The 9,757-nt window shown below is 36.7% G+C and overlaps 1 pseudogene; it reads left to right on the forward strand.

Annotated features, from left to right (window-relative positions):
• Positions 1-6,592: 6,592 nt before the first annotated feature.
• On the forward strand, positions 6,593-7,458 carry LOC108860438 (splicing factor U2af small subunit A-like; annotated as a pseudogene).
• The last annotated feature ends 2,299 nt before the right edge of the window (positions 7,459-9,757 follow it).

A 9,757-nucleotide genomic window follows, 5' to 3' on the forward strand; every position in this document is an offset into this window, starting at 1 on the left:
AATTTCCATGATCAGATCAGTGTTTTGAAATAGCTAAATCAAGTTGACCAAATCAACTAAAGTAGCTTTATCACTTATATAAAGATGCACCATCACACATATTGCACCCAAAAAAAGATTAACCATAATTTTTCAGGTGTTTTACATAATCAACAAAATTTATAATCAATTTATTTTAATTAGCCTGCAAATAATAAATAAATATATTTACTTTCAGATGTCATACTAATCATATAAACCAGACATTTGTTATGAACCGAGTGGTTCAGATGAATGTTTATCCAAAAGATACTTACTAGGCTTTGGCCCATTAGTGGCACATCTTGTAACTGGCCCATTAGGATTTCAGACATTGTAACTCTTTATATAAGGAGCTCATATTCGACATAATAACACATTCACAACACGTTATCAGCACGATAGCCTCTAAGCCACGAGCCTCAAAACCAAAACCCTAAGCTCAAAACTCATTTTCCTGTTTTGATCCAAAACCCTAAAAAAATTAAAAAAAAAAAACTAATTCCGGCGCGACCTTCAAACCGGCATAACTTTCAAACCGTAACGACTCAGACGCCGAGCGACCTACCAAACTGAATATCTTGAAGAGAAGAATCTATACCCGGAAACCTCGCGTCGATCGGATCTGAGACGCGCCGCCACGCTCTGTTTTAGTGCGTGCCGTCAATTGCTCAAGAACCCAAATTTTGACTCAATTTCAAATCGATCGTTCTCCCAAACCGTAACGATCCAGAAGACGTGCGACATATAAATTTGAAGCTATTAAAGAGGAGAATCCAACGCCGCAGACCTCATCTCAATCAGACGCGTTCTCTACGACAGCTACAAGCCGCACCGTCAAAATCAGAAATAAACCTAAGGCTGCAAACTTCTCTCTCTAGTTTAGTTTACAGCCGATTATCTTTGATCTTACTAACTCTTTTTGATAAATTTCTTTAAGTAAAACAAAGGATCCCAGTAAGATCAATTGAGGTTAATATTTCCAAAGGAACCAAGGAGCGAATCGAATTAATCCAAAGGTAAGTCATCAAACCCTAATTTTGATTGATCCGATTTTTATGAAAAATGTTTGAGGTTGAGATTAGAAATTTAGAGAACTCGTATACCCTGGTTGATTGAATCATTAGGTTGCTAGATTTGATATAATAATTTTGTTTAATAAACAAACCCTAAAGTTCATGAAATTTAAAACTTGTATAAAACCCCAAACCGAATCGGATTATGAAACCCTTTAAACCATATCCGATTATTAAACCCTCATCTAAACCGGTTTATGAAACTTATAAAAACCAAATCCGAATTGTGAAAACATTAAACCAAATCAGTTTATAAATTCCTAAACCAATCGATATTATAAACCCTATTTTGGTAGATAGAAAGTTTCAATTTTTAGAAAGTTTCAATTTCTAGAAAGTTTCCATTTTTAGAAAGTTTCCATTTCTAGAAAGTTTCCATTTCTAAAAAGTTTCCATTTCTAAAAAGTTTCCATTTTTAGAAAGTTTTTGGAAAACTTTTGAAATCAGTTTCTCAGAACATATTACTAAGATCTAGCTTATGAAACACTAAATATTTCAGATGTCGAATTCCTCCATCATAATATCAGGAGAAAACTACTTGCAATGTGTGCAATGGGCACAAGATATTAAGACCGTACTTGAGTCTGATAAACTATGTGAACGCTTCACAAAGGGTAACATTGCAAGGAAGATAGAACTCCTGAACACTCGCCATCATCTCTGTCTAAAACTCAAAAGTCCATATCTAACCGATGATCCCTCAAAGCTTTGGACAGATCTAGAAAATAGAAATTGTATCCAAGAGGTTATACATACCAAAGCTTTACGAGAATGGATCAACCTCAGATTCCAAGACTATAAGTCTGTGGGAGAATATAACTTTGCACTACTCAGAATAGTTTTCGAAATGAAACTATGTGGTGAGGTAGTGACTGATGAAGATATGTTGGAAAAGACATTCTCCACCTTTCACCCTACCAACTTATTGTTACTACAACAATATAAAGAGATGGGCTTCATCAACTATGCATCTCTAATAGCAAGATTGTTGCAAGCTGAGCAAAATCATGAGTTGCTAATGAGCAGTAGTGAAAGAAAGACTACGGGATCAACTCCATTGCCACTGGCTATTGCACTACCAGCCGACAAGGCTGACTTAGAAACCAACCATGTCAAGAGAGGATATGGGGGATGGTCTAAGTTGTGCAATAATTGTGGAATGAAAAACCATTCGGGACAGAGATGCAGAACTCCCAAGTATCTAGCTGTTCTTTATCAGAAAAACTTTAAAAGAAAAGCCAAGATGGTTCGGAAAGATGAAGGAAAATTGTCAAAGATATTCTCATGGATCAAGGAGAGTGTGGTCGGATGGATCACAAGAAAGATTAATCCAGTGAAGCATAAGAGAATAGATCACCATGATAACTCGACATCAAGCTCTTAGTGTTCTTACTTAGTTATTTCATACCTTTCTGTTTTTCCTTTAACATTATTCACTTCCTAGTTTTACTATCTTTGAATTAATGAAAGTTTTATTTTCTAAAAATAAAATGTCCACTCTTGTTCTTAAAAACAGAGATGATCTTACAAGATCAAACCATACAATCTTAAGATTACACACGACCATAACTTGTACCTATTTCCTAAAGAAGTACATGTTTGGACACACTAAGGTCGTGTGCACTGCATTCACATTTGAGGTTATGTACACAAAGAGAGGACGTGTACACTACTCATTCTTATAAGTGAAAGACTTAAGAATTGATGAATGGATAGTCTCAAAATTGAGACCATGGGCAGAAAGGAAACAAAGTGTTTCATCAAAGTAAAACTGTCCAAAGAAGATTGTATGATGGCAAAGACTACAAGTCCTGGTAAAAGCTAAGTGAACTCACGTCTAAAAGTATTCAAATATGATATGTCCATGGGGGTAAGTGTTAATCACTCCATGTAACATGGACATACACAATATTGAAACATCAAAGAGTTCACAAGAACAAAGATAGTCTTATCCCATTCGGACTAAACTAAAGATAAAGGAAAACATGTTACTTCAAAACGTCCAAGTGAATATAGATTAAAGTGCTCACGTTCCAAAAGGTTTGATTAACATTATATGATCATGGAGAATGTAGAAAAACATCTCATGACTCAATGAGGACACGAATATTCATAATGAAAGGACAAGAACAGATAGAAAAATCGCCTAAAAAGGCTACATATCTTTACATGATCCACATTCTAAAAATATTTTAAGAATGTATGATATGCCCATGGGGAAAGGATAAGAATAAAAACCCACCTTTTATTCTACATGGACATACACACACAGAAGTGAACATTGATACCCATCCCATTGACTAAACCAGGTCAAAGGCCAGACACATCTCATCTTAGTACATAAAGAAGTGCCACTTATAAATTATATTGCTCCACCACAGAAATATAAGATGAGAGGATGGGAATAGATGTTGGATACATTTTATATAAGTTCCCCACGTTTCTATATACCTTGAGCTATCCACGGACAAGTTGTTTAAAGCCTAGGTACACAGATAGTCACCTTAGTGAATCCGAACATCCAACATTAAGGGGAAGCTGGATAATAGAAAATTATATGGAATCAAAACATTCTTATATTGGCAAGATCCTCAGACTTTAGAATGAGTTCTAGAAGTCCATAAAGTTTATACAAAAGCTAGCTTAATATAATTGCCAGATTCCTGACCCGAATAGAATGACTAAGTCATTTCTACCAGCTATGAATGCACCAAATAAGATTTGATGTTCAAGAGAACACAATCAAGTTGCTACTGAATCTAAACAAGTTAGATCAATAAGTTCTAAAGATAAGATCCCTCAGATATTAAAGTAAGGTGCAAATCCGTGGATGAGGGACTCCTAGACATAATCAAAATGTACATGTACAAAACTGAAACCGTGATCACGGATGAGGAACCATAATATATGGTTGTACCTAAGGTACCTAATGATGCTTGGGACGCCAAGTTTCAGGGTATTGAAGGACATAATAAAACCTCAATAAGATATGTCATGTTTAGGACACAAAGGAACAAACGAGTACTCGAAACTAATGATATAATATGCACAATGTAGCACTTGAGATCATGAGATCAATGAGGATCATGAAACCCACGTCCATATGAAAGCATTCAAACATATGAGATTAAGATCACATAAGAAAGTAAACGTGGAGTTAAGAGAGGATAGGTCCCATAAGTACGGACACCTCTAGATGCTAAACCAGTTGGACAGAAAACAGTCTTTGTGAAAGAAATTTCTATGGCGAGATACACTTAATGTGCACGACCATATGCATAATATTAAGCATGGTCATGTGCACAAGGATAATCACAAAGACCAGGAATCAATTAAAAGGAGATAAGCTCCTTATGTTGGATGCAACAAACATTGAGATTCCTCGATAAGTCTGGCACATAAGAAACTTATACTTGTGGTTCAAGGATGTAAACCGCCTGATTATATAAGTCCACTGGATAATATAGATATAAGTCTCAGAGGACATAGAGTTGTCTAATGCAACAAAGTTCTCGAGAACTAGAGTATACAAGAATATTTTGATCTAAAGAAAATATCCTAGGAACCTCTGGAGACACTTCCCAAAAGACTATCTAAAGAAAGCATTGAAATGAATATTTTGGGAAAGATTAAGTTTTGGGACAAACAAAGATTGTTTGGGACTACAAAGTAAGTATCTTAAATATACTTAAAGATGAAATCCTTGTGCATGAATAAGGCATAGATTAACGATAGGCATGAACCATTATGTAAAGCCTATAAGGTTCATTGACCCTAAATGCTTACTATAAAATCTATGGCTCGCCCCACTGTATGGTAACATAGTCCCATAGTCCCTATATCTGGACATAGACCCATTTGGTCATAAGGACGACAAGAAAGTTGTGCCTTAGTTCGTATACAAGCCAATGCAAAACTCATGGTCGAATGTTTTCACTTGGTCCAAGTACTGACCCACTTTGTTCTAAGAAGGCACATGCATGGTCACGAGACCACCTAAGATAGGTCACGGATCCTTTGATCCTAGATTGGACAGAGACATATTTCCTTGGTCTAGAAAAGACTCAAGGCACATCCAGATGTCAATATTCACAAGTGAAACCATAGTTAAGTTTAAACTTAATACTATACGTCTAAATAATTTCAAAGTGCAGTATGATCATATATGTTGTTAAATGATCAAACCATGAGGCATTGGAAATAAAGCCATACATGTCCCTTGCCAAAGGTGCCATTGGCGCCTTGCCTTAATGTGTTTGTTATACACATACGAACATGAGCTTTGAACTAAGCTTATGTTATTTCTAAATATAAAGGCAATGGGACAGGATTGAAATATCCTTTTACTAATGTTTGAGATTATTTTATACTAACCAAACCCAAAGATGTGTTTGCTTGGTTTTGTTTTGATTATGATACAGGTTATAAATTGGATCTATACATGGATAGTTCTCAAACAAGCAGTATGCACACGTTGGAAAACAGATATGAAGAAGTACGAGTCCAACCAAAGACATGTCAACCGGCTTCTTCACCATGTCTACAACAGCACCACGTCCATGAGACCTTCCTATCAGTCCAGGACGTGCACATTAGAAGACCAGCTCAGAGACTTGGCGCCCATGGAGTTCACCAGTCTACTCATGCGCCAACCTCAGGAGCATATACGGAGGTACAAATCAGGGGAAGTAATACATGTTTTACTCTTTTTCCTTCACCATGGTTTTGTCCCACTGGGTTTTCCTGGTAAGGTTTTAATGAGGCAACACCAAGTAATTGGTAAAATGTATCACGAGTCCAAAATGATTTGGTATCACTCAAGATGGATACAACATCCAGGGGAAGTGTTATGAACCGAGTGGTTCAGATGAATGTTTATCCAAAAGATACTTACTAGGCTTTGGCCCATTAGTGGCACATCTTGTAACTAGCCCATTAGGATTTCAGACATTGTAACTCTTTATATAAGGAGCTCATATTCGACATAATAACACATTCACAACAACATTAACGTTTATACTTTATATAAGTAAAACCTCATTGTTCCCCTACTGGCTTTTGTGCAGTGAAACAATTTAGAAAAGGAAAAGAAAAGTAAAACCGCGGTGAAATATTTTAGCCAAAAAAGTAAAAATTTTATTCTTATAGTTTCCTTTATTTTAAAAATTATATTCAATTAAATATAAAAATCCTCGATCCTATCTTTCTCTCACAGCTCGCAAACCCTAGATCATCAATCCGACGGAGACGTCAGCTCTTCGTCGGCAATCTCTTGTACCGGCGGCATATAATCACAGATCTCTCAATCTCTGTAATACTTTGTAAGCATGCTTTCTATTTATTCGCTTTGGTCGTTTTAAGAGTGCTTTGCTTATTGGCAGTTTATGTTCTCCTTCTCTATAGATTTTGCTTCTCGCCTCTTTCCCTTTCTTCGTCCATGTATCTATCTTCTTACATAATATCCGATTTGTTGGATTACAGGAGATTAGCGTTTTGCGATGGCGGAGCATTTGGCTTCATTTGGTACGGAAAAGGACAGAGTAAACTGTCCCTTCTACATCAAGATTGGAGCTTGCCGTCACGGTGACCGTTGCTCTCGTCTCCACAACCGTCCCACCATCTCCCCTACCTTCATCCTCTCCAACATGTACCAAAGACCTGACATTATCACCCCAGGCGTCGACGCAAACGGCCAACCTCTGGACCCTCGCAAGATCCAATACCACTTTGAGGATTTCTTCGAGGATCTCTTTGAGGAACTCGGCAAGTTTGGCGAGATTGAAAGCCTCAATATTTGTGATAACCTTGCTGACCACATGATTGGCAATGTCTATGTTCAGTTTAAAGAAGATGATCAGGCTGCTGCCGCTTTGCAGGCTCTGCAAGGTAGGTTCTATTCTTGACGCCCCATCATTGCCGATTTCTCTCCTGTCACCGATTTTCGGGAAGCTACGTGTCGGCAGTATGAAGAGAACAACTGTAACCGTGGTGGGTATTGTAACTTTATGCACGTCAAGCTTGTTTCCAGGGAGTTAAGGAGGAAACTCTTTGGGAGGTCTACGCGGTCGTACCGCAGTAGGAGCAGGAGCAGGAGTTTAAGTCCCAGGACAAGAGAGAGTATGACCGGCGTGATCCTCCTCACAGGAAGTTTAGTCACCGGGACAGAGATGGCGAGTTTTACAGGCATGGAAGTGGGAAAAGGAGCAGTGAGAGGTCGGAGAGGGACGGTTCAAGGAGGAGATATGGAAGCCCTCCTAGACGAGGAGGGAGCCCTGGTGGTGGGAGAGAAGGAAGCGAGGAGAGGAGGGCAAGGATTGAGCAATGGAACAGAGAACGGGAGGAGAAGGAAGAGGGAGGAGCTTAAGAAAAAAAATATAAATGCTATGCAATGTGGTGGATTCTGCTGTCAGCTTCTCTGCGGTTGTTGATGTGTTCTGTAGTCGGTAAAATCTAGTGATGGGTTTTTCGTGTGGTTGTTCTAATTCGGGAACTTGGAATGAGAGTGGAATAGATTATAAGAAAACGTTGAGGTTAACTTTCTTGTAGTTTTGATTAGGACAGACTGTTGGTTGCCTCGCGTCCCCTGATCTTATTCACCCGTCCTCCTTAGAACTTTGTACTATCTAGTGTTGGTTTAAAAGAGTTCAGTTTCCTTTTGAACATTTTTGCGGATGATATGCGATAAAAAGTGTCTATTTCGACCCTAGTTTTACCTTCTTTTTTTTCTTCGTAACACACCCTAGTTTTACCTATCGTGGCTATTTCTTCCCAAATTTTATACGGGGGAATTATACATCTTGTATAATATAAATATAATAAATATGAGATTCTTTCCAATGTATTCCTCTACTTTTTTTATTAAAAAAAATTCTTAAAGATTCTTTTTAGTTTTATAATTAACACTCTTTCCTTTAACTTATAACTGGTGAACATTAACCAATTCATTATATTTTGAATTTTTTTCATAAAATTACAGTATTATTTAATTTGAATATTTTATTACAAAAACATAAACAAAGTAGACATATTTAATCATCATTATTACTATATTTTTTCATAAATAATCAACTAATACATTATAAAATGAGAAATAAGATTTTTTATCTTTGATATTTTTGAATCGACTTAAAAACTTTTGGAATCAATTATTTTCATCATCTGATATTTGAAACAACCAACAATAAAATCAACAAGTTCATGTCCATCCATTTCGTTTGGACAATATTCTAACGATCTTTGTAGATTCGGAAGTAATTTACCAGAATATTAAATTGTTCTAACACTACTAGAAAATGCGGCTGTAACAACGACACTTTACGAGGAAAATAATTCTTCGTAAATTTACGAGCTGTTTACGGCGAAGTTACGTAGAAATATGTTTTCGTCGTAAAGCCGTTGTAAAATTACAAGAAAATACATTCGTCGTAAAACAAATGTAAGTTTACGAGGACTTTACGTAGAAAATGACAATTCGTTGTAAACTCGTTGTACATGTACTAGTGATTTGCGACGAATCATGTTACCGTTATTTTAGGTGGAAACGTGTATTTAGTGGACTTTAAATTAACTAATTTCATTGTAAATTAGTTGTAAATGAGATATAAAAACGATGTAAAACCGTAGTAAACATTTTCGTTGTAAAATCCATGTTATACCTTTACCTACCAAATTCGAAAATTGTCTATATGGTCATTTCTCAATTCTAACAACACACAAACGAATACAAAGAAAAAAAATCCAAAAAGTTCAAAAAATGGCTGATGGCTATAATATTTACGAGTTACGAAATTGGATTTATTTGTATAAAGATTCTACCGGTAGAGTGACAAATGCATTTCTAAGCGGGCTAGAGACATTCATGCACCATGCGGGTTGTACACCGATCACGCAGGAAAGCGGTAAGATGTTATGTCCTTGTTGGAAATGCAAGAATTCAAAATTTGCTTGTAGTGAAACTGTATGGAAGCACTTAGTAAACAGAGGATTTACACCACAATATTATATTTGGTATAAACATGGAGCGGGTTATGGTGGAAATGAAGCTAGTAGTAGGTATAATTTTGAGGCTGCTGGTAGTAGTGAAGAACCGAATCATTTGCATAATGAATCTAGTTATCATCAGGAGGAGCAGATGGTAGATCATGATAGGGTTCAAGACATGATTACTGATGCATTTTTAGAAACAACTACAACAATAGCTCATGAAACTGGAAATGTAGAAGAACCTAATTTGGATGCAAAAAGTTTTATGAAATGTTAGATGCTGCAAATCAACCAATCTACACTGGTTGTAGAGAATGCATCTCTAAATTTTCTCTAGTAGCTAGGATGATGAACATTAAAACGGATCATAATTTACCTGAGAATTGCATGGATGCTTGGGCGGAGTTGTTTAAAGAGTATTTGCCAGAAGACAACGTGTCAGCTGAATCTTATTATGAGATTCAGAAATTGGTTTATAGTCTTGGGCTGCCTTCGGAGATGTAGATGTTTGCATCGACAACTACCTGATCTACTGGAATGATGATGAGAAGTTAGAAGAGTGTCGATTCTGCAAGAAACCACGATTCAAACCGCAAGGGCGTGGAAGGAATATGGTACCGTACCAAAGGATGTAGTAGCTACCAATTAAAGACATGTTAAAACAATCATACCAATCGGAG

Source organism: Raphanus sativus, chromosome 5 (genome assembly GCF_000801105.2).
Source record: "Raphanus sativus cultivar WK10039 chromosome 5, ASM80110v3, whole genome shotgun sequence".
In the NCBI taxonomy this organism is placed as follows: Eukaryota; Viridiplantae; Streptophyta; class Magnoliopsida; order Brassicales; family Brassicaceae; genus Raphanus; species Raphanus sativus.